Genomic DNA, 21,776 nt, shown 5'->3' with positions numbered 1-21,776 from the left:
ACTAGACCTATGCAAATAAACTACCTGTTATGTATTTAGAATGTTCTGGAACTTTTGTCAAAAGCAGCAAGCTCAGTTATGTCTCTGTAGTATAACAGAAGGAAATACTTTCCACACTGTATTTGAATAGAAACTAAAGAGACGTTTATCAGCAACACACACACACTTTTCAGTGTGTGTGTGTGTGTGTGTGTGTGTGTGTGTGTGTGTGTGGAAATACTTTCCACACTGTATTTGAATAGAAACTAAGGAGACGTTTATCAGCAACACACACACACTTTTCAGTGTGTGTGTGTGTGTGTGTGTGTGTGTGTGTGTGTGTGTGTTTGTTAACTAAATAATGTGGCAGGGAACAAAAAGTAGACATATGTTCATTATTTGGGTGTTGTTTTTTGTATTGATTAAAAATGCCTTTTTTTTTTTTGCTTATTTGCTTTGTGAAATCTGCCAGTTTTATTGGGTGAAGGAATGCTTACTTAAAGCACAGCCTGTCTCAGTCAACTATACGAGGCTGCAGATGTTCTCTCTGAGAGCTGTTACACCTCTGCCATTGTGGGCATAGGTTCAGAAAGCATTACTTATTCCCTTTCCGTGACCAAACCTTTCCAACTGCATCAAGAACTCAAACCCACACCTACTTCATCACAAACTTGATTTTGTTACCTGCCTGTTTGTTTCATATTCTCTATGATACTGCTCATGTTTGAACCTCTGACCCAATGAAAACAGGCTGCAGGCTTAGTATTGCCTTCCTGGTGATGTGTCTTAACTTACCACATGTTGGTAGATGCACATCTGTGGCCGTCAAATTCACATTCAGTATATTATGTTATACTTTATGCTTACTGCATACTGTATACTGGCCGTTTATTGATTTAGCAGAATTCTGATAAAACAGAAAGAAGAAGAAGAAGAAGAAGAAGACTATATTAAGTCCAAAGAGCTTTGAACAGGATTGCTTTATGGTCAGAGGAGGATATTTACACTAAAGCCTTCCACGAAAAGCATGATTTAATTCAAAAAGGGAAATCACAATACCCTGGAACAGTGCGGTCATATACTAATAACAGCAGTCTCTCAAAAAGAGTTCTGGTTTCCTGTGAAGTCTCATTTTGTAATGACACCCCCACTTCAGCTGTTTTCTTGACATACCAGTGCAAAAAAACTCTCCCTTCTTGTTTAATGAAAAATAAATTAATAAATAATTTTTTGAAAAGTTATTTTGACAAGGCCTTAAATTAAACGGCCTACTACTTTTAAATGACCAACTTAAAATACATTAAGAGATCAATAAAAAGGGGGAAAAAAGAAAAATGCTGATGTTAATTTTGGTCCGTAAAGGAGGTTATGACAGGGACCAGTATCACTTGTGTAGGTGTGATATATGGTTTTGACAAAATGAAAGCATGTGCACTAGTCAGACTGGTTTGGAGACTTTCTGTCAAACTGCCTTTTATTAGATTCTGTCATCATGAGTCCCTGTAAAGATAACAATTTTTTCCCAGCGTAAACTAATGTTAGTAACACACATTAATGAACATGCTGCCATATATTAGTGGGCATGACTTGATGATAATTTAAAATGAGTTCTTTGCTAAGAACTGAACAATGTTCATTCCTTGAGATGGAGGCGGGGTGGTTATGTGTGAATGATGATAGGTCAGTGTTAAGTGACCTATGAATCCTTGTTCCAACCATTACAGGACTGAAAATGAGTGAAAAAACAGTTAATGTTGACCTAGACCTAGAGAAAGCCTGGAAAAGTATTGCTGAAGACCACTTTAAAAATTACCAGGACCACTGGCTTCTTATGAACAAAAAACAAAATATAAAGAAATAAGAGATGGTTCTGCATTCTTGCACAATACTGTAGTTTGAAAAGATTTCTTCATTGGATTAGATTAAAATGAAGGAAAAAAGGAATGTTTGCTGAAATAGTTTTAGCGATCTGAAAAAAAGAAAAAAAAAAGAAAAGATCAACTGCTCAAATTCACTCTAGATTTGGATCAATCTATTTTGCAAGCTATCAAAACAATCTGAAACTATACATCAACGTTTTTGCAGTGAAAGCACCACCTCTTGGTGACACACTGTAACTGAATAAAATGGTGGATTCATAGTGAAAGAAACTCATGATTTCCTTCCATCACAAGGTACAGTGAGTTTACTTGATGAGCATTTCACCAAGTGTACGACTTGTGTATGTTTATTGAGAAACCTGACTTCAGACACAAGTCAAAACTCTGTGTCTCTGCAGTACAATGTATACTTAAACTTAATATATAACAAATAACAATAACAAATATATACAGCCTGATTCGAGTTTAACTATTTTACAGGAAATATTAAATGGTAATACAGAATGACTTTGAATGTGATTTCTTGGCCAACCTTGTTCCCTGGAGTGTCATTTGTAGCACCTGCTATAATTCCAGGCTTAAATAGCCTATGTGCAGTCACCTCAGATCCGATTAGGAACTGATTAATAGGAGTAGAATGGGAATGTAAATTTTTAATGACCCCATAAATTAATCTTTATTTGTATGAAACAGCGAAGACAAGGGTTAACTTTAGTTTTTTAAAAGACATCCACACTGAGCTTATAGTCAGACACTATTGCTTGAATGCTTAATCTTAAATATTAATAGGAGCCCCTCTTTAAAATTTAATGCAAAGCAGTTATGTTGAGGCAATAATACTCCACTACTTAATGTGCTACCCAGCAAGTGTATATAAAAAAAGACAACAGTTTAATTTTACTAAATAAGTTCATTAAGAAACAACATGGCTGAAAGCTAATGACTCATACCCAAATTTAATCCAATTTATCTGTTAGCCATAATACTTCAGAATTAGAGCACTCCAACTGTACACCCATACAAAACGTGAGCTTAAAGTCTTTTTCATTTTAAAATTGTTGGAAGAAATCACATATAAAAACAACGTGGCCACAAATCCTGCAAATAATCCTGCCTACAGCTGGTTGATTCTGCCTACATTTGTCGTATGGCAAAAAGCTATTTGAATTTAGCATTGCATATTTCCTCAGATTCTAAGGCCAGTTTTTAAGTACTTTTACTTTGTCAGGACTCCAAGTCATAATTATTTACATGCCAATTATACAAGAGAGCAAAACATGCAGTTTTTGTTGAGCTAAAGAACTCCTTTAAACCACTTCATAAAGTCACTCACTTGCCATAACTTTTCATTAAGTCAAAGAGGGAGCTGACAGACAATCATGTGCAGCTACAGTGTAATGAACTCTGTGTCTCTCCTTTTTATTAAAGTTTTCCTAAGGAGCTCTTTTGCAGGTATTAAGGAGGTGAATTCTTTTAGTTTTTAACCTTTCAAGACTGACGTAATTCTTAATGTCTTGTGTATTTTGCTCAAAGTAAATACACTGCTTCTTTGAAGGCATGTAGCATATGCAGCTGAATAAAAGATGTGATTTAAAGCACAGCAGCCCTGTGGCAATAACTAGTGTGATTTGATGCTGCACATCAATGATGTGTATAATATTAGCATTGGTAAGTGCCAATATAGTCTTCGAGAAAATCTTCCAGGCCACTATCAAGCAGTTTTCACTGGTATTTTTCTATTTTGCATTTATAATACTGTTGCTATTACTAGAGGCCCTCCTTTTTGAATTTTTATGCAGAAGCAACAAGTTAATACAGTTGGGAGCATATTTTGCACACATAAAAAATGCACTTTATATAACTGACATTTTCTAGCTAAGTAAGAGATGATACTGGTTAAATAAAAGGTATCATCAGCTGATCCAGAAAATGACTCATTTCTAAAGCTAGTCAGTCTGTTTTAAACCCTATTTAAGATGATATTAGGGGAATATTCCAGACCATGTCCACAAACTGGGTGGATATTTTTTTTATATAATGCTAGTTAGCTGTCTCAACCTATGGTTGCTGGAATAGGCTCCAACACCCCCTTGACCCTGATGGGGATAAGTGGAAGAGAATGAATGAATAGCTAGCTAATAAAATAGCTAGTTTAATTTCAGTTTCATCTAAAAAAAAATTTAAGATGCTTAGTATTTGGCCCTAGCTAAAATTTTACCATTGTTTGAAATTGTCGTAATAAAAAGCCAGATAAAAGATGAGCATTTATACCATATGCATTTGTACCTAAAAAATCTGCCTTTAGAGAACACAGTCTTCCAAGAATAGGACACTAAAGGCTTTCTGGTCAAAATACAACCTTAAACAATTTTAAAAAAAAACACACGACTTATGTTGTGAAATTTTAATATAAGCAAATATCTTTTCCTAATATATGACATCACAATGTTGAAATTGTTTAGCTGCAATGATGGTTGGGGCAGTATAATATTATATGATAATATTTATATTATAATTAAGTAACATCACCAACAAAACAATATCAGATAGTCTTTGTGGCAAATTGTCTGGCCTCCAGTATCTCTTTCAATTATCTTGAATGTTAGTGTCAGTCATGTATGAGACTTGCTCATTGAACCATATGATGACGACAGTGATGATTCTGACTGTATGGAACTTTTCAGGACAGAGTTTCAGGACTGAGGCTGTTGTGCTTTAGAATAAACAGTAAGTGAAGCTGGTAATGGATGTTAAATTTTACCCTTTAGCAGTTTTACGTACCATCCACAGCGAATACTGCTGATTTCAGTGCTAGAACACTTTTCTGCCTAGTTTTGATTCAGCTGCTACACACTGAGAATTGTGACTACTTGTGGCTACATGGGATTATGGAAGATCAAAGTGTCTGGTTTGAGTAAGGTGGCCAGCTGGAAACATCACAGAGACTTTCTGTACTTGCTTGAAACCTCTGCCCTGGTCAATATATACTCATCCCACGCCACAACCACACCCCAACCCAAAAAATCCTTTAATCTTCAGTCACCAATTTTACAGCCTTCCTCTGAGCAGATGATTGGAAATGGACACTGATGTGATTTCACTGGCAAGGAAATCAGGTAAGTGCATTCATTAGTCATATGAGGCATCCTGCAGGGTCAAAGAGGGCAGAGAGTGTGGGTAATTAAATGTGGTAAATGAAAGTCTAATTGAATGAGCGACCCTTTGCCTGTGGTTCTTGTTTAATCATATGGAGAGAAAAAATAACAAAAATGGGATTCATTTTCTTTTATGAGGGTGGATGTAATTATGGCAGTGCAGGAATTAATCACTTAACAATAAACATTAAATAACAATCAAGGTAGATGTGTTTGTATTGACTCAATTAAAGCAGGAATTCAAGGACTGAATAATAAACAGTTCAATGTAAATGAAACTCTAAAACACCAGATAATATCTGACAATAGAAGGATTTACCTCTAACAAATAATATTAAAATGCATTGTGTCAACAGTGAATTTGTAGCAAATGCACCCTAAAAATGATGGCCTTGTCCATTCATTAAAGTAATATAACACTGCCATGCTGTATTGACTAATTTGGTAATAATTCTTGAGAGGATGTAGGGAACTTTTTCCTTTTCCTTTTTGATGATTGATATTCTGCTAAATCTCAACAAAACTAAATCTCACATAACACAGCCACCATATGGTCTATTGTAGGATCATCGTGTGATGAACAATGTACATAATTAATCACTAAGCTACTAAGAAATGTGGTCTAAATAGAAAATATAAAGTGAACTGCACTTATATACTGTACCTTATAAAAAGCCATCTGATCACAAACAATCAATCCGTATACATTATTTAAAAATTACACCGGATTTTTACGTAATTCAAAGGAATATCTTTCAGACAACTTAACAAAGTCTGGTTACATTGAAATGATTGCTATTGTTGCCCTATGAATACAATATTTCAAAAAGAGCTGTGTGAAGTAGGTGCTGATTAAAGGGATTTGAATTGTATTTAAGACATTGTGAATAGTGAAAGAATGTTATGGGAGGCTGATGAAATGATTTAATGCATTTAATCAGCACACTATTGATAATTTACAAAGTCTTTCCTTGCATGGACCTGCAGCTTATTTTTATATACTTTTTATAAGCAATTCCAAAACTTTTCACAATCTAAATTATATAGAAGTTCTTTAACTTTTAATCACTGATTTCAATTCTTTTTAATCGAACTACGTAACAAATGAAGGCTTGAATGCGTTGTCAAGTCTTAAATGAAGTTCTTGGAGAGTAAGATTTGTGGAATTAACTCAAGCTGCAAAACTCTGGCCTGAGCTGCAACCTGGTTCCAGAAGGGTTAACATCTTAGGTGCCCTGTGGTGTGGTGAGGTGCTGGCAGCAAGTATGGCCATGTCCTTCCATGGACTTCCAGGCACCATGCTGTCTTTGACCTCAAAGAGCAACTGCCTCGATATCAGCCACTGAAACAGTAACCTTGTCAGCCCAGGACAAGAAGCTGCTTCTAACCCCTGGGGTTCTATGAGTTAATCCACGTCCTCCAAACTTTTACAGAAAACCCCAGATGAAACTGCTTCTCCTCAACTGTTTTTTTCTGCTCCAAGATAAACGAGCACTGTCACTTCTCTGCACATAGTGTGGTAGCAACAAGGGCAGTGACTCTCAGAGAAATACTGAGATCATAAGCCAACCCCTGAGCATCCCTGCCCCCAAATAATATTCTGTTTTCAATTCATCAGCCTGTCTTCTTTATGGATTTGATTTCCAGGTGACAGGTATTTGTGCACTTATAACGTGGAACATAACGGCCTTCACCGATACTCCCTAATCAAGATTTAGAACCTTTTTTCATGTTCTTCACTAAAATGCTTGAGCAATTACTATATTGTATTTAAGACATCCAGAAAGACAAGAAATCAGTGATTTACCAGTAGTCACAGGACTGCATGGTGTAATTAGATCTCTGCTGCTTTTATTGTGGTTTCAATCATTGCCCAAGGATAAACCATTTATAGACCTAACCCTTTTCAAAATGATACCTTAAATTTAATGACACTTGTAAAAAAAAGATCGCACTGGATTCAGTGGAAAATCCCTGATTGCAGATGCACTGTTAAGTGTCCCCATCAACAACTATTGATTAAGGTATTTTATCTATAACTGCAGAGGAGTCACAGGCCTGATGATCCTCTCCGCTTACACTGAGTGCTACAGTACAAACAGCAGTGAGATAGTGGCCATAGGAGGATAGGATCATTCTGCTGATTGGATTTACAATGACAAACATGTTTCTCATTTGATTTTCTCTGGGCTGCTTGCCATCCGTTGCTTGATAGACGTGCTCTGTATCTGTGTACGTGCTTCTGTTATTGTTCAGAGATATTCGAGTTGGCATAAATGTTCTCTCTCACACACACACACACACACTTTTCTCACTCTCTGTTTCATCTGTCCCTCACTTTCCCTCCTGCATCTCACATAACAAGATGAACATTTTCACTTTCTCTCCTTACTCAGAATCCTCTCCATGCCACCTCCCCCTAATCCTTTCATGGAAGTGACTCACATTACAGCATTCTTCAGTTTAATGCACTTTAATAGCATTAATATCTGCTTTTGCCTCTTCAGCTGCAATAAACACCCCTTACATCTTAAGAAAGCAGCTTAAGAGCAATTGACATGGCTAGTGTACCAAAACAGAAACGTACCTCGGGTGAAAAGCAGAATAACTCATTGTTAAAGAGTAATCTGCTTTTTTTAAATGCATTGGCACTGGCTCCGCACAGCGTGGCACATAGTGTACTGTAAACAGACACTGAGGGAGCTTAGACAGCCTGCTCCCTGTAGTCCTTCCTACTCACTCTCACAGTGTGGAGGAGGCCTGCAGATACGGGAAGAACAAGCGTCCCTGCCACCTTCTGTGCCACCCATGTTGCTGCTGCAGTGACAGCCAAGGTCAGCTCAGGAATGACAGAGGCCTCCTGCATGGAGATAAGACTCTCACAAACATCTGAACCACAGTGCCACTCTTCGAAGGAAAGCGAATCCTGCACTTGAATTATTCATATGGGTCTCCCTCACCCTAAATAACAGCCGGCAAGCATTGTTTGACATCCCGAATGAATAATTAAGGGCTGACCTTTTGTTCCCATTAGAGGTGATAGGTTGATAGTACCATACTTTGCGGGTAAGGCTGTTAGATGATGTGAAAGTGCTGTGTGCAAGAACTATGAATTCTTTGTATGAAAATGAGTCAATAAGCATAAGCAGTGATGCTAAGAAAGTGACACATCACATCTCTGTGGAATGCACTGATGTACAAAGACATAGATACAATCTCTGCTGATTGTTTCTATAAAGCATAGCCTGAAGTCAGTCTTTGCCATTGCTTTCATGTTCTCATAAGAATTGTGCCATAGTTTGTCCCTAACATATCAAAAGAATTTTCATGATGCCATCCTAGACCTTATAATCAGCTCTACGAATCAGAAATTACACATTAACAGAAAATCAATCCCAGTTTGGCTTGCTTGCAGTGACTGATGGTCTATTTCCCAATTTTGTATCTCAAAGAGGTCATGAATCATAAATCCTGACCACAACCCAGTCTATAAAGTAGAGTCAAAATGTTTGAAGTGGAATGCTTGAAGAAAAGCTAACATAGCATGGCTAATACTCTTTGGAAGCATCTGAATTGTCATTTAATGCAAAGAGTTGGTAAAGTGAATGAGAATGTCACTTTTGTGACATTCTCATTCATCTTGCTTTTATATTTTATTTTGTTTGATTAAACATGTGTCAGGATTTATTTTGATTAAAAAAAAAGGTTTTGACAACTTGATATAAATTTTATTGGGAAGAGCATGAGATATATGGGGTGGCTCAGCTGGTAGAGCAGGTCACTTACTAATTGAAGGGCTGGTTGTTCAAGCTCCCTGTGCTCCACTCCGAATGACAAATATTTCTGGCCAAGATACTAACCCCAAGTTGCCCGTATGAATGTGTGCGAATGTTAGAGAGAAAGAGCATACAAAAAAAGGTGCTTGTGTGAATGAGGCAAGTTGTGTAAAGCGCTTTGAGTGCTCAGATAGAGTAGAAAAGCGCTATGAACCATTTGCCATCTGAGTCTCATCTGCTCCACTCTGTGTCTGTGAGGAGGGGCACACACAGTGACACAAACACACACACAGCAGAATAAGTGAGGAGAGGAACAAAATTTCCCACTTAGATCAAATAAAGAGTGAAAAATAAATTAGGTGTATCATACATACAGCTATTTTTTTCATAAAGAGTTTGTGGCCTCAATAACTATTTAATAATTTTCAGTTTTGTAAATTTGTATATCCAATTTTTCCCAACTATATTTAATTCAAATCTGAAATTGTCTTAAAAGTAAGAGAGTAATGTCCATCTCAGGACTAAAACTTATCTTTTCAACGCTGGTATCACAATCATGGAACAGGGATAAAAGCTATATGATATGCAGGCTGTAATCAGTTGAGCCATATTATCCAATGCCTGCCACTAAATCTTTTTCTTCTTGTTGACTGAGCATTTATACACTGTGTTGTCCTTCCTTCAGCCCAAAGATGAAATAATTGGGAGAATTTAACACATCCCATCCATTATTTTTAAGAAAGCATTTAGAGCACACTAATGAGCCACACTGCTGCACTGGATGGCACCTCCGTCTGGTAAGGAAGGGACAGACTTATGAAACTGGCTGTTATGCTATATTTGTATTATTTTCATGTTTGGCAATACATCTTCAACAATAATGTCAGTGAGTGAACACAATGTGCAAACATATTGATTAAATCCTTCTTCAGGGTGTGATACAGACTCACAGCGTGCCTGGGTATTGAGAGGGGAGACAAATGATTGGTTTTGACATTTTCATGTTTTTATTTTTTATTTTTTTGCAAAAGTGAGAAATATGGAATAAAGGAAGAATAATAGAAGATTGAGCAAAGCCCCTTTATTTGTTTCTTATATAGAACTTTTTGCACACAATGCTTCTTTTACTGAACTGGGCTGAAGGAACGGATTTCGGTTCCTTCACAGTGTAAAGAAGAAAACCAGAGCTGCAGTAGAGCCGCAGTGACACACTCAAGGAGAGAGCGACTCAGAGGCGAGCACAGATTCCTAGTTTAAGAAGTGAGAGAGAGACTGGGTGCTGTAGACAGACCATATTTATAGCCAGGGATAGGAATAATTCATTGTGATCAAAGTGCAGATCATGCTCCATTCCATCACGGAGCAGATGTGGCAGAATAAAAAGAGCATGCTTTCTCTCCATCTGCTCTCTAGCGACTTCCCAAATGGAAACAGTGAGGCAAAGTTATCTCTGTGAAGCCGTTGTGTGTTTGTCGTCATGTGCTCTGTGCGCATTCTCAGGTGGCTTTTACTTCAGAAGGAGAATGTGTTACATCAAAGATGTAAAATGTGCTGAAAAAAGGATTTAAAAAAAAAAGCCTGACACATGCAACAGATCTTCTCCATCATAGTGGGGCGTGAATATCAGATTATGACCTTTGAGAAAGAGGTCATCTGCCTGGAGCCTTTTGCCATAAAGCATATACTCAGAGAACACTGAAAGTCACATTGCTGCTGAACGAGTGTGTGAAAAATGGTAAAACGCAGAGTCAGAGGTTAGAGCTGGCTGAATGAAATGCTGAGATACTTTTTTCCAATTGAGGTAAAATTCCATTTTACTTGTTTTTCCACGCAGCCTTCATACACCTCTTAGTATCATCAGTGAATACTAGCATCAGTATTAACCCTCTCAGGCTCAAATTAAACTTTTTGTTGCTAATTCACAACCAAGACCTGCAGTGGTACTTCTGAGTAAAAAAAAATCATAAAATATGTATGTGGGGTAATCAGGTTGTTAGTTTTTAACTGTTGCAAATCGGCAATGCCTGCCTCGAGAGGGTTAAGACCACCCATGTACAACACTCTCCTCGCAAATACAAAAGCAAGCATCCAATCAAACCAGTGTTTCTCTCACCCTTCATACTCTCATTTTCCAAGGGACACACGTGTTCCTTTTTCTTCCTCTTATTTTGTTTTTGTCTTTTTTTTTACTGAGTAATGCTTTCTCTGCAATCATACACAAGCACAAAGATACACACATGCCTGCTTCTTCCAGTTTCATTTTCTCTCCCTCCCACACACCGACACATACACACAAGTGCCTGTTTCTTTTTTCTTTCATTTTCTGTCTCCAACCCTTTCTGCTTCTGTCCCTTCAACACTCTCACTCACACACAGACACACACACACAGCTAGAGAAATACACAGTTGCATACATACACTAGCACCAGCACACAGACATGCAAGCTCCTTCATCTTCTCTTTCATTTCTTCTTCCACCCACACTTTTCCTATCACTACTTCCATGCATGCGAGCACACACAGAGGCGCCTGTACCATTTGCTCTCAGTTTCTCTCTCTCGCTCTCTCTCACTCACCCTTTCTCTCCCAAACCACTCCTTCAATACACACACACCCTCACATACTGTATATCCCTCTTTCTTTCTATCGTTTACTGTTTCTCTCATCCCGTCTGCCTCCCACAATCACGTACACACACCACCGGCAGTCCAGCTTCCCGTACACCCAGCTGGGCTTGGACAGCACTCTTCCTCTGGCCTCTCTTGGCCATCTGGAGTGCAATGTCCCTGCTCTGCTGGTCCTCTGCCAGCCACTGAGCCTCCCAGGATGAACGCAGCACCTTCAAGCACAATTTGTACGCGTCAAAGCTCTGCTGTGTGTCCAGTGACCCAGCTGAGTGAAGTCATTGAGTCTTGCATTTCCCACCTCAAAAGAGACTCATTCTGCTTTGATGACACCTGCACTCCCAATCTCTCTCGATGGAAGACGGCACAGTAATTGATTAAAGCTGCTGAGCAACCTTACTGGCAATTACAACTCTGTTTATTATCTTGTGGAGGGTCTGAATCTTTGCATGAAGAATGAATAACAAATTCTGACACAGAGGTCAAGTACTTCATTCAGCCTTGCAGGTACAAATACACCTGCCTTCTGCTCAGATTGTAAAGACATGTTAGAGTTAGGGAGAGAGGATAACAGCTCTTCTAGTAAAAATATACAAATAATAACAAACTATCTATTAAAGAGCCACAGAACACAAAAAAGCTGTGTGTGTAAATTTTTAGCTAGCCATCCAGTTTTAAAAGCTTATCAGCCATAGCTTTAAGTTCTGAGTAGTCTCCTTCAACACCGCAAAAAGTCCTCTGACTTTGTAGGATATTGACTTAGTGTCTCAAATACAAGAACGTGCCTTTGAAATTAAGGCGTGCCTTTTGAAATTAATCACAACTTAGGTTTTTCCACCTCAAAGAGGCTTTGTTCTGCTTTGATGACACCCACGCTCCTTCTCAGTCCAACAAGGTACTTGATTAAAGCAAGTAAGTCACAGCTCTTGCAATTACAACACTCTACAAGCTCTTTCAGATGTTAAACTTTTAACTGACCACATGGTTTGAACATGCAGTCTCTTATACAATCAGTTTACAACATTTTATTGGTCTGATATGATATTGTTTATTCAGATTTCTTTGGACAGTGCACTGGAAACATCAAGCATTTGAAAGCCACCACAAACCTTAAAGTTATGTTAGGGATGATTATGTTAGAACAATCTCTTTTGTGCTATAAAAGTGACATAACCCAAAAATACAGCCCTGAAGCCAGTTAGCGAGCAGCGGCTATTTTTATGGTCTAGTGAACACACCAATCTTAATGTGACACTTGAACAACAGCACACAATCTTTTTTCACTTGTTTCTATTTCCTGGTTATAGTCCAGCCACATTTTAACGTGATATAACAAAGGTAATCTACTCATAATAGTGGTATGAATTTCTAAACCTCAACACAACTTTTAAAGTTTTCCCTTACAAACACTGAATGTGAATTGAGTTTTGAGGCACATAGTCATAGTATGAAACAAACAAACAAACAACAACTACAACTACTGTACAGGTACCAGCAGCAAAATGAAAGACCAGCACAAACTCCTGCTGTTCCAACAGAAAGCGCCATTACTAAGTACAATGTTTCCCATGCTGCAGTGGTAAAGTATATGCTGTGTTTTCTCACTCTAATAATACATGTTTCAAAGAAGGAGTGATGTGTGAAAATGTCTGACAGCACAGAAAACTAAGTGCACAAGCAGTTATAAAGCTATGTTTTCATCATTTTTAAACACTTTCTGAAGTAAGTAAACTCTCTAGTGCACTTGAACCTAAGGGTAAATTAACGCAATATAGAAAACGAAGTCCCTCGAGCTTTTAAAACAACAATAAGGGGGAAAGAATTTAAATCAGATTAAATTTAGAAAGTGTCTAATACTGACAAGCATAAAGGACAGACAAACTGCAATACGTTTCCACAGCTGGAGAATGTAAGCTAAACAATCTAAAGACGCATTGATTATGAAACTTTGTTGCTATGGTAAAATCGGACCAAACTTTAAAATAAAACGTACGCAACAGATAAAGACGCGATTAAAAAAACGGACGCTGGTTCATGTGTGGCCGTGATACAGACATAAATGAAAACAGCGTATCTTCATTACATTGTAAGGCACTGTACATCACTGCACTTACCTTGCCACGGCTCCTCAATACAATGAAGCTCAGAAGCAGGTGACGAAGTGAGAGGTTCCTCCTCTTGTTCACTAGTTGATCAGCCAAGTCTCTGTTTCAGCACCACGGAAAGCGCGTCCGCCTCTTTGGGGAAATGATGCAAGTTTACGGTTAATGCCGTGAAAGCATTGAATGTGCACACTGAACACGTCTCCTTCAAGTTTGATGCCACCTCGTCGACTCTTTTGCTGGAGCAAACATCACTCTCCTTGCCTGACGCTTTTAGGATGAGTATGGCCAATCATAATGCATCTCACTCTTCACTCTCACATCTTTGCGCATCCCCAAAGAGTCTCCAAGGACCGGTTCTCTGTCTGCCTCTGGGCGGGAACAGCTGCGGTAACGGTGATTTTAAGAGGGGCTTCTCCTGCTAGTGCAGCACATCTTCATTTGCGGTCTTCTCTTTGTCTTCACGGCGATGATACTGATAAAGATGGGGCTGCAAATTTTCACGCGCGCATCGTCTGGTAACGGGAGCGGAGCGGAGGGAGCCGGGAGCAGGAGGAGTGTCTCTGACGATCCGAGTTCATTAAAGACTCTTCTAATATGGATGAGCTACGCGTCTCATCGTTATTATTACCCTTCTTTTCTTACCAAGGGATGGGAACATGGCGCTGAAACTGTAAACTGTACGATATGAGCTGCGATAGTAAATGCGACTCGGCTACAGTAGAGGCGGCATAGAGTTTGATTCTCCTTTATCAGAGATACGAGACTGAGCTATATTAATTTATTGAAGTCCGGGATTATTGATACTCATTCTTTATTAAGAAATCATTAACAATAATGCAGTAAAAGTGCCACGTTGTCAATTTGTGTATGAGTTTGTTTGTGTCTGAGAATGACTTTCTGACTTTCAGATTACGGATTAGTGATAACGTTTAACTGAGGACACAGTCTGGATTTTTTCCTTCTAAATCCTGCGTTTTCTAGACAAATAGGCCTAACATGACTGCTGTTTTCACTGCTGGGGAAAAGTTATTGACATGACCCAAAACAAAAAAAAGATACAAACAATAAAAACAAGAGAAAAACTGTGTTTTTTTGTGAGAATTAGTTATTTTATAAGTATATGGTTGTCTATGCCACTTAATTAAGTCACTGATATAGCCTTTTCCAGAAATAATCCTGTTGTTGGCTGACATTAAAATATCTTTTGGTGGTCTTCCTGCTCAGTGTACAGTTGACTGATTTTAGGTCCCGTTAGTCTTTTCATTGTGAGAAGATCAAGGTGCCACTTCAACAAGTTGGCATACTAAATTAAGCTAGTTTAAAATATCACAGCCCCCAGCCAGTGCGCATTCATCAGCCTCAAAAAAGCACACACGGTAAGCTATTTAATCTTGCACTGATTTGAACTAAAAGATTTTGCCCAGTCATTTTCTCTGAGAAAAAAAGGATTCATAGTTGGAAAAAATAGAGCTTTAATGAAAAGAAAAAAAGCCCCGTGGGATGGATATCAAAAGCCAGTGGATGTGCATAATTTATCTCAGACTATTTCATAAAGCCCTGCAGAAGGGATTTTTAACCTGGTTTTTTTTTTACTATTATGAAAAAACCCTTCTAATATTAGCACTGCTCACTTAGCTCTACTGAGGCAGAATGTTTTCGAGTTTTGTTTCCTAAATGACAGCCATGTGAAAACCTCATTTCACAATCCTTTGAAAATCTATGACACCACTGTCATTTAAATCTCAAAGTGCCAAACATGCTCACGGTTATTATCTGACATGATCACGGAATTTATGTAAAGCAATATTTAATTGTCACTATTTCCATCTGTCATGTTTACAAACACAAGTTGAGCATTTAATCTTGAGACAACAAACATCCTGTATTTTGACTGTGTTGTAAAGTAGCTTATATGAAATATTTCAAGTGCAGTGGGCTGTGAACAGTGCTCTTGTTCAGATAAATATTACACATCCTTGCACACGTCACTGTGGCTTTGTGAGAACGTGGCCTTATATCAGGGTGTGGCTGCAAGGAAGCTTGTGAGGCTTCAACCGGCACAGCTGACACATTAACTTGCTCCTCCTGACTTGAGCACATCCCCCTCTGCTGGTGTTTGGCAGCAAAGAAAATTCTTCTCTTGACTTGATTTGGCTGCAAGGACTCTGGGTACAAGTCCAAGAACACTAATTCAGACCCACAGGAAGGCTTTTCTACCACTGCAGCACATGCAGGGTTTATTGTGAAGCCTTTTTTAAATTACAAAGCTGCTGCATGTATGTGGGACAAAACATCGCCGTAGTGCTGAAGATCTAAGACGCACCAGCACAGCAGCTGCAGCTTGTCTCTGGTGGGACTGTGGGCCATTTGTTGTGTGGGGTATCAGCAGGCCTGACTAGAAAATAAGCTGAAAATGATCAGTGTTGCCTATTTTGTAGCAGCAAGGGTGGGAAATCTCTGTATGGCTATGAAATACATCCTTTACTAATTAGATCTATGCCAAAAAATAGAACAGATTCTGGGATCAGATTACCCTGGAAAGCATTATTTTACACCCACATTGTAAAATGGATAGAAATGTTATTATTTTGTGCTCCAGATCAATGATTGGACTATAAAATTTCATGGCCATGTTTTAAAGACTTTTCTCAAGAAACAAAATCTTGAAGTGTACAGGATCATTTAACAGCATCTTGAAATGAAAATGTCACCATTTGTTTTAATGAACATATAGTCTGTTGGACAGTGAGATTCTGATGGATTTTGAGGGTTGTGAATCTTGACACAATTCCCTGTCCAAAAGACAAATAACCTCCTCGTGGCACACTCATCAGTTCCATCCTCTGACTCCTCATTTCTCATCCAACTCTGACATCTGGTGTTACTCACAATCAATAGTGCTGGGATCCAAAGTCTGCCCAGAGCAAGAAGTTGCCTATTATATAGCACCTACCAAAATTTGTCAACACCATGGTAAAAGTATGTTTTTGGTTTGTTGAGTTGACCTCAGAGTTTTAGTTCATCATTTATGGTACATGCATTCAACTGAAATGTTCAGTGGGTTTAAAAAAAGTGTTATTATTTTGAGTGCTTAACAATCAGTGTCTCACACAACAGCTGGTTTGCTTAACCTCTGAAACTTGCATTCACACCTTATTCATTCATCTGTTTTCACCTGTCACTGATTTGTAAAATATAGATCTTAAGCAATGAATGATTCATTACAGTCTGACAGAGAATGTACCCCAAGGTTCAATATTGCCTTATATAATCTTCCTCAAATTTATTATGGACTCAGCAATGGCATAACTCTGTAGCACTCTAAATTGCTCTTTTGGCTCCACTGCCCTGTGATTGATTATGATAAATGGGCATAAGCAACAGTTTAATGAATTACATGAGGCAAAATAAATTCACGATTCTCCATCTGAGCAGGCTGTTTTATTTGTTGGTATTGACTGGTAGCACAGCAATGTCTCCAATTCTGACATTGGTCAAACCCTCAAGTTCCCTGTTCACTCGGGTTTTCGGTGAACTGGTGATTTATCATTGAGAAGCAGCAGAAATGGAAGATTTAGCTTGCTGAAAAATTGAGGGCATCAAGTTTTCACAGTTATATCCAAGATGCAAATGATCATACTGCAAATGTGCATGTGCTTGGCTTAAACACTGCACAGAAGCACCATGTAATTAGATTGAGTCAGCAGAGAGGGTCTGCAATATAGTTTCATCATGGACACAGCATAGGCATTATGTGATAGTGATAGCACTTGAAGCACTACAAATAGAAGGAAAAATTATCTGTTTTCAGTGGTTTATTTGTCCCATCTCTGCTAGAGAAAGAAAAAATTCCCTGATACTTTATCCTGTGGTCCTCTGATGAAGATGAATGCCCTGGTGTTGTGCCTCATTTGAGGTTCCCAGTGAGGGTGCACTAAGCTGGAGTCAGGCCCTGATCAATTGACAGGCAATGCACTGCATGGGCAGCCAATCCCCTGGCTACTGAGTACTCCGGTATCAGGGTGTGGACAAAAAGCATTAGGCCAACCATGGAGATGTGTAGGATGGGTAAACCCTAGGCTATGCATTTTACTCTCTGTATGCCAATTATCTGCCTGGACTCAGACAGACAGCTTAGGGTTATGTTTAAATATTCAGACTATATAAATGCAAAGTCTTCTGACTTTGCGATGGGTAATAAACTGCGTTGTTGCCTCTGAAGTGCAATGTTTTTATGCTGTTTTATCTTTTGCTTTATGTTGCTGCACAGCACTGTTTCCTTTCAACTTCAAATATTTTTCTGGGACCTCTTTTGTCAGGGAGGAGACTAAATGGCCTCAGTGGCTCTAAGCTTTGGTATCTGTTTCAGTGCACCTGCCTGCAGACTAGGTGATGTGCTTTGGGATGGCTTTATTTGGGTTGGGAGGATTCATGCTTGTGTCAAGACCACAGGATGACCTGCCTCTTCGAGAGAAGCTTAAAGTGATGAGTTGTAGCTTTTCTCATCTAGCAGTCATGTATTTGACTGCAGTATCTGCCAGCTTCTGTATAGCACCTGGCTACCAATTTGCTATACCTCAGGTGGAAAAAGATTTAAAATGAACATTAACTGTTGATTTCATGTTGTATCACAGACTGGTACATCCTTGCTGCTTTAAATTTGCTCTTTGTTGCTGTTCTTACAACTTTAAAAGAATGCAATATATAATGACTTACCCATTTTTGTGTAGATTGAGTAAAAGCATGCAACTCTATGCTTATTTTGAAAATAACTGCAGTAAATTTAAATCTACCGTTTGAATTGCAGTAAGAAATATTTTGACTCCCTTGTTCTTTCTGCTGCTTTTTGGGAAACTGAGTAGTCAGTTAAACAAGCTCAGTCTTTGTAATCTACATAATTCAACAGCAGAAGAATTAAGATGAGCAACGGGCAATACCTTGAAATTAAAGAATAGTGTGTTTTGTAGCTTCTACCTCCTTTATCAGTAATGATTAATGATTAACATTGTAGCTCCAGATGCAAAATTTCCTTAGTGGCTTGTAAAAAATGTGGGAGTGTGTTTATATGTGTATATGTCCTGTGTTTTCTCATCTTTACACACTAAAGTTCATTATCTGTTAATGCACCAGTGTTTAAATTGTCAAAAAGCAAACATTTACCGAATATGAATCATATCGCTCTCTCTAACGCTCGTCAAGGAACAACAAACACTTTGTAGTGTACTGTGTATAAACTGTGTTCTAACCTTCAGGGGTATTATCATTAAATAAATGACAAATACTGCTGTGTAAAAGTGGTCTTGCCTCATAATACACCAATCTTCGACTCTGCTTATTGAAAAAGCTCCAGTATGACTGCAAAAAGATATCAGATATTTTCAGTCGGGAAACACTGAACTCTTATTTCCAAACATCAAGAACGAGATAATCTATAGGAAATTGAGATCAGCTTTGTATCTCTTCATTGATAAATCAAATTCTTTGGAAAGAGAATAAGAGAATAAGAATTTGTAGAATAAGAAGACTTTATAGCACTGAAGCACAAATACAGTCTGGAAGGTTTAAATATACTTGTGAATCTTTTACACTTTTGGTCTTTTTTAAAACTTCATGAATAGATCTTGCCAGAGTTCATCCGGATATTGAGCAGAGTGTGAATTTCTAAGGCAGTAGAGTTGTGCCAGCGGACCTAGTCTCTATCTCTGGTGTATTCGAGTTGGAAGAACCCATGCAGCAACACGTGCTCTCTGCCGAAAGGAACACTTTCATACTGCAGTGCAGCAGCCGTCTGCCAGATGAGAATAGCACCTCTGCATATCATTACATAAAATCACATTCTCTCTGATCAGTGAAGCACGCACACTTAAAAAGCAACAGTCTGGGATTTTTAAAAGTTTCCCTCCAAAGTAGAATATCTGCTTTTAACGAAACACAACTTTCATAATAGAGAAATATTCTCTTTTAGAAAAAAGTTTTAGTTTTGTGCAACTGATTTAAAATGACAAAATGTAGCAGTCAAAGCTGGACACTTATTCAGGTATCTCTATTTTTATATTTTGTACATAATACAACTACAGTACAGTCTGCATAAAACTTACAAAATAGTATCACCATCCATCCATCCATCCATCCATCCATCCATCCATCCATCCATCTTCATCCGCTTTATCCGAGGCCGGGTCGTGGGGGCAGCAGCCTAAGCAAAGAGGCCCAGACCTCCCTCTCCCCAGCCACCTCCTCCAGCTTATCCGGGGGAACACCAAGGCGTTCCCAGGCCAGCCGAGAGATATAATCTCTCCAGCGTGTCCTGGGTCTGCCCCGGGGCCTCCTCCCGGTGGGACATGCCTGGAACACCTCACCCAGGAGGCGCCCAGGGGGCATCCTTGTCAGATGCCCGAACCACCTCAGCTGGCTCCTTTCGATGTGGAGCAGCAGCGGCTCTACTCTGAGCCCCTCCCGGATGGCCGAACTTCTCACCCTATCTCTAAGGGAGAGGCCAGCCACCCTTCGGAGGAAGCTCATTTCTGCCGCTTGTATCCGCGATCTCGTTCTTTCGGTCACTACCCACAGCTCGTGGCCATAGGTGAGGGTAGGAACGTAGATCAACCGGTAAATTGAGAGCTTCGCTTTTACACTCAGCTCCCTCTTCACCACGACGGACCGGTGCAGCGTCCGCATTACTGCAGCTGCAGCCCCAATCCGTCTGTCGATCTCCGGCTCCCTTCTCCCATTACTCGCGAACAAGACCCCGATATACTTGAACTCCTCCACTTGGGGCAGGAACTCATCCCCGACCCGGAGTGGGCACTCCACCCTTTTCCGGCTGAGAACCATGGCCTCAGATTTGGAGGTGCTGATCCTCATTCCCGCTGCTTCACACTCGGCTGCGAACCGTTCCAGTGCGAGCTGGAGGCCCTCACCCGATGAAGCCAACAGAACCACATCATCCGCAAAAATCAGAGATGAGATTCTGAGGCCACCAAAGCGAAAGCCCTCCGCCACTTGGCTACGCCTAGAAATCCTGTCCATAAAAATTATGAACAGAACCGGAGACAAAGGGCAGCCCTGGCGGAGCCCATCACCCACCGGGAACAAGTCCGGAAAATAGTATCACACAAATCAAAATTCCATCCTAAAATCTTCACTGCTGTTTTGTTGTTTTGACTACAGTATGTTGACCATCTTTATGTGGTCCTAGCCTGGAATGGTTTTCAGTAAACTTTGACACTTTGAAAAAAAAATATTCAAGAATTTATCCAAGTCTATCATTACTCTAATACCTGAAGGTCAGATTCAGATTTATTCTTACTTAACCAACATAGCTATACCTCTACATCCTGTTCAAACACGCCATCCCATCTGGTTTGGCCATACTGAGACTGCAATTTGTTTTTCATGAGGACAATGACCAAACACACACTTCTAGGCTCTGAAAAAAATGGCGAGTGAAGTGCTGCATCAAATAGCCTGGCCTTCACAGCAAGCCTAAGTCCAAATGAGATGGTTTTTAAATGCTTTGGGCCTGATTGAGCAGCCGGAATATGTAGGACCTTTTTCAAGACTATTTGAAATACTTCTGATGGTAACCGCATGAAGCTGATCAAGACAGTGCAATGAGTGTGCAGCTATGTTACAATATCTAAATTCTTAGAAGAGTTTAACATTTAACAAAATTTTGCTGGATTTACACTGTTGTGCTTACATTAAAATATTTAGGTATGTTTTATTTAATAGCTTTGATATCCTTAGTTTTGTTCTGTGTTTTAGAAAACATGTTTATAATATGGTTGCAAGAAAGTGAAATTTCTTTACTAAAAATCAAGTATTATGAACTCTGCTTTCCCTCTTCCCCCTCAACACCAAGTTTACCTTGGAGCTACCTTCTCACTCTTTAAATGGATTAAAGAGAATGTGCCCTTCAGGGTTTCCTACTGGCATTACCTGTAGTACTTACTGTTTTTTCTTTTTCAGTCAAGGGTGTTTTCTTCGTGTCACAGCAGGTTGTAGAGAGGCTTCTGACTCAAACTCCGAACTGCTTAATGAACCCAAAGGATCCACAGGGCATGGTAAAAGCACTCCAGGGCAGCCATGGCACTCGAATCAGCTCCTTGGCTTGTCTAAGAGCATTTTTTCAGCTCTCTCTAATGTACTCTGGGACTCAAACTCTGCAGCCAACCTGACCCAGATGAAACCATTCCATCCTTTCAGCACTCCCTATGGAACCACAACAACATATCCTGCCTAGAAAGTCATGGAG

General features: G+C 39.2%; 1 protein-coding gene across 1 annotated transcript in view; it reads right to left on the bottom strand.

Moving 5' to 3' along the window:
* Nucleotides 1–14,545, bottom strand: part of chst8 (carbohydrate (N-acetylgalactosamine 4-0) sulfotransferase 8) — a 180,908-nt gene extending 166,363 nt beyond the window's left edge. The window contains exon 1 of the mRNA XM_082538104.1: nucleotides 13,529–14,545. The gene's annotated coding sequence lies outside the window, so the exon portion shown is untranslated. The remainder of the gene's footprint in view (nucleotides 1–13,528) is intronic.
* Between the last annotated feature and the right edge of the window lie 7,231 nt (nucleotides 14,546–21,776).

The sequence above is a fragment of the Aulonocara stuartgranti genome, assembly GCF_965226115.1.
Source record: "Aulonocara stuartgranti genome assembly, chromosome: 1".
Lineage (NCBI taxonomy): Eukaryota > Metazoa > Chordata > Actinopteri > Cichliformes > Cichlidae > Aulonocara > Aulonocara stuartgranti.
The sequence above is the reverse complement of the archived record's forward strand: the minus strand, read 5'-3'. Positions and strand labels throughout refer to the sequence as shown.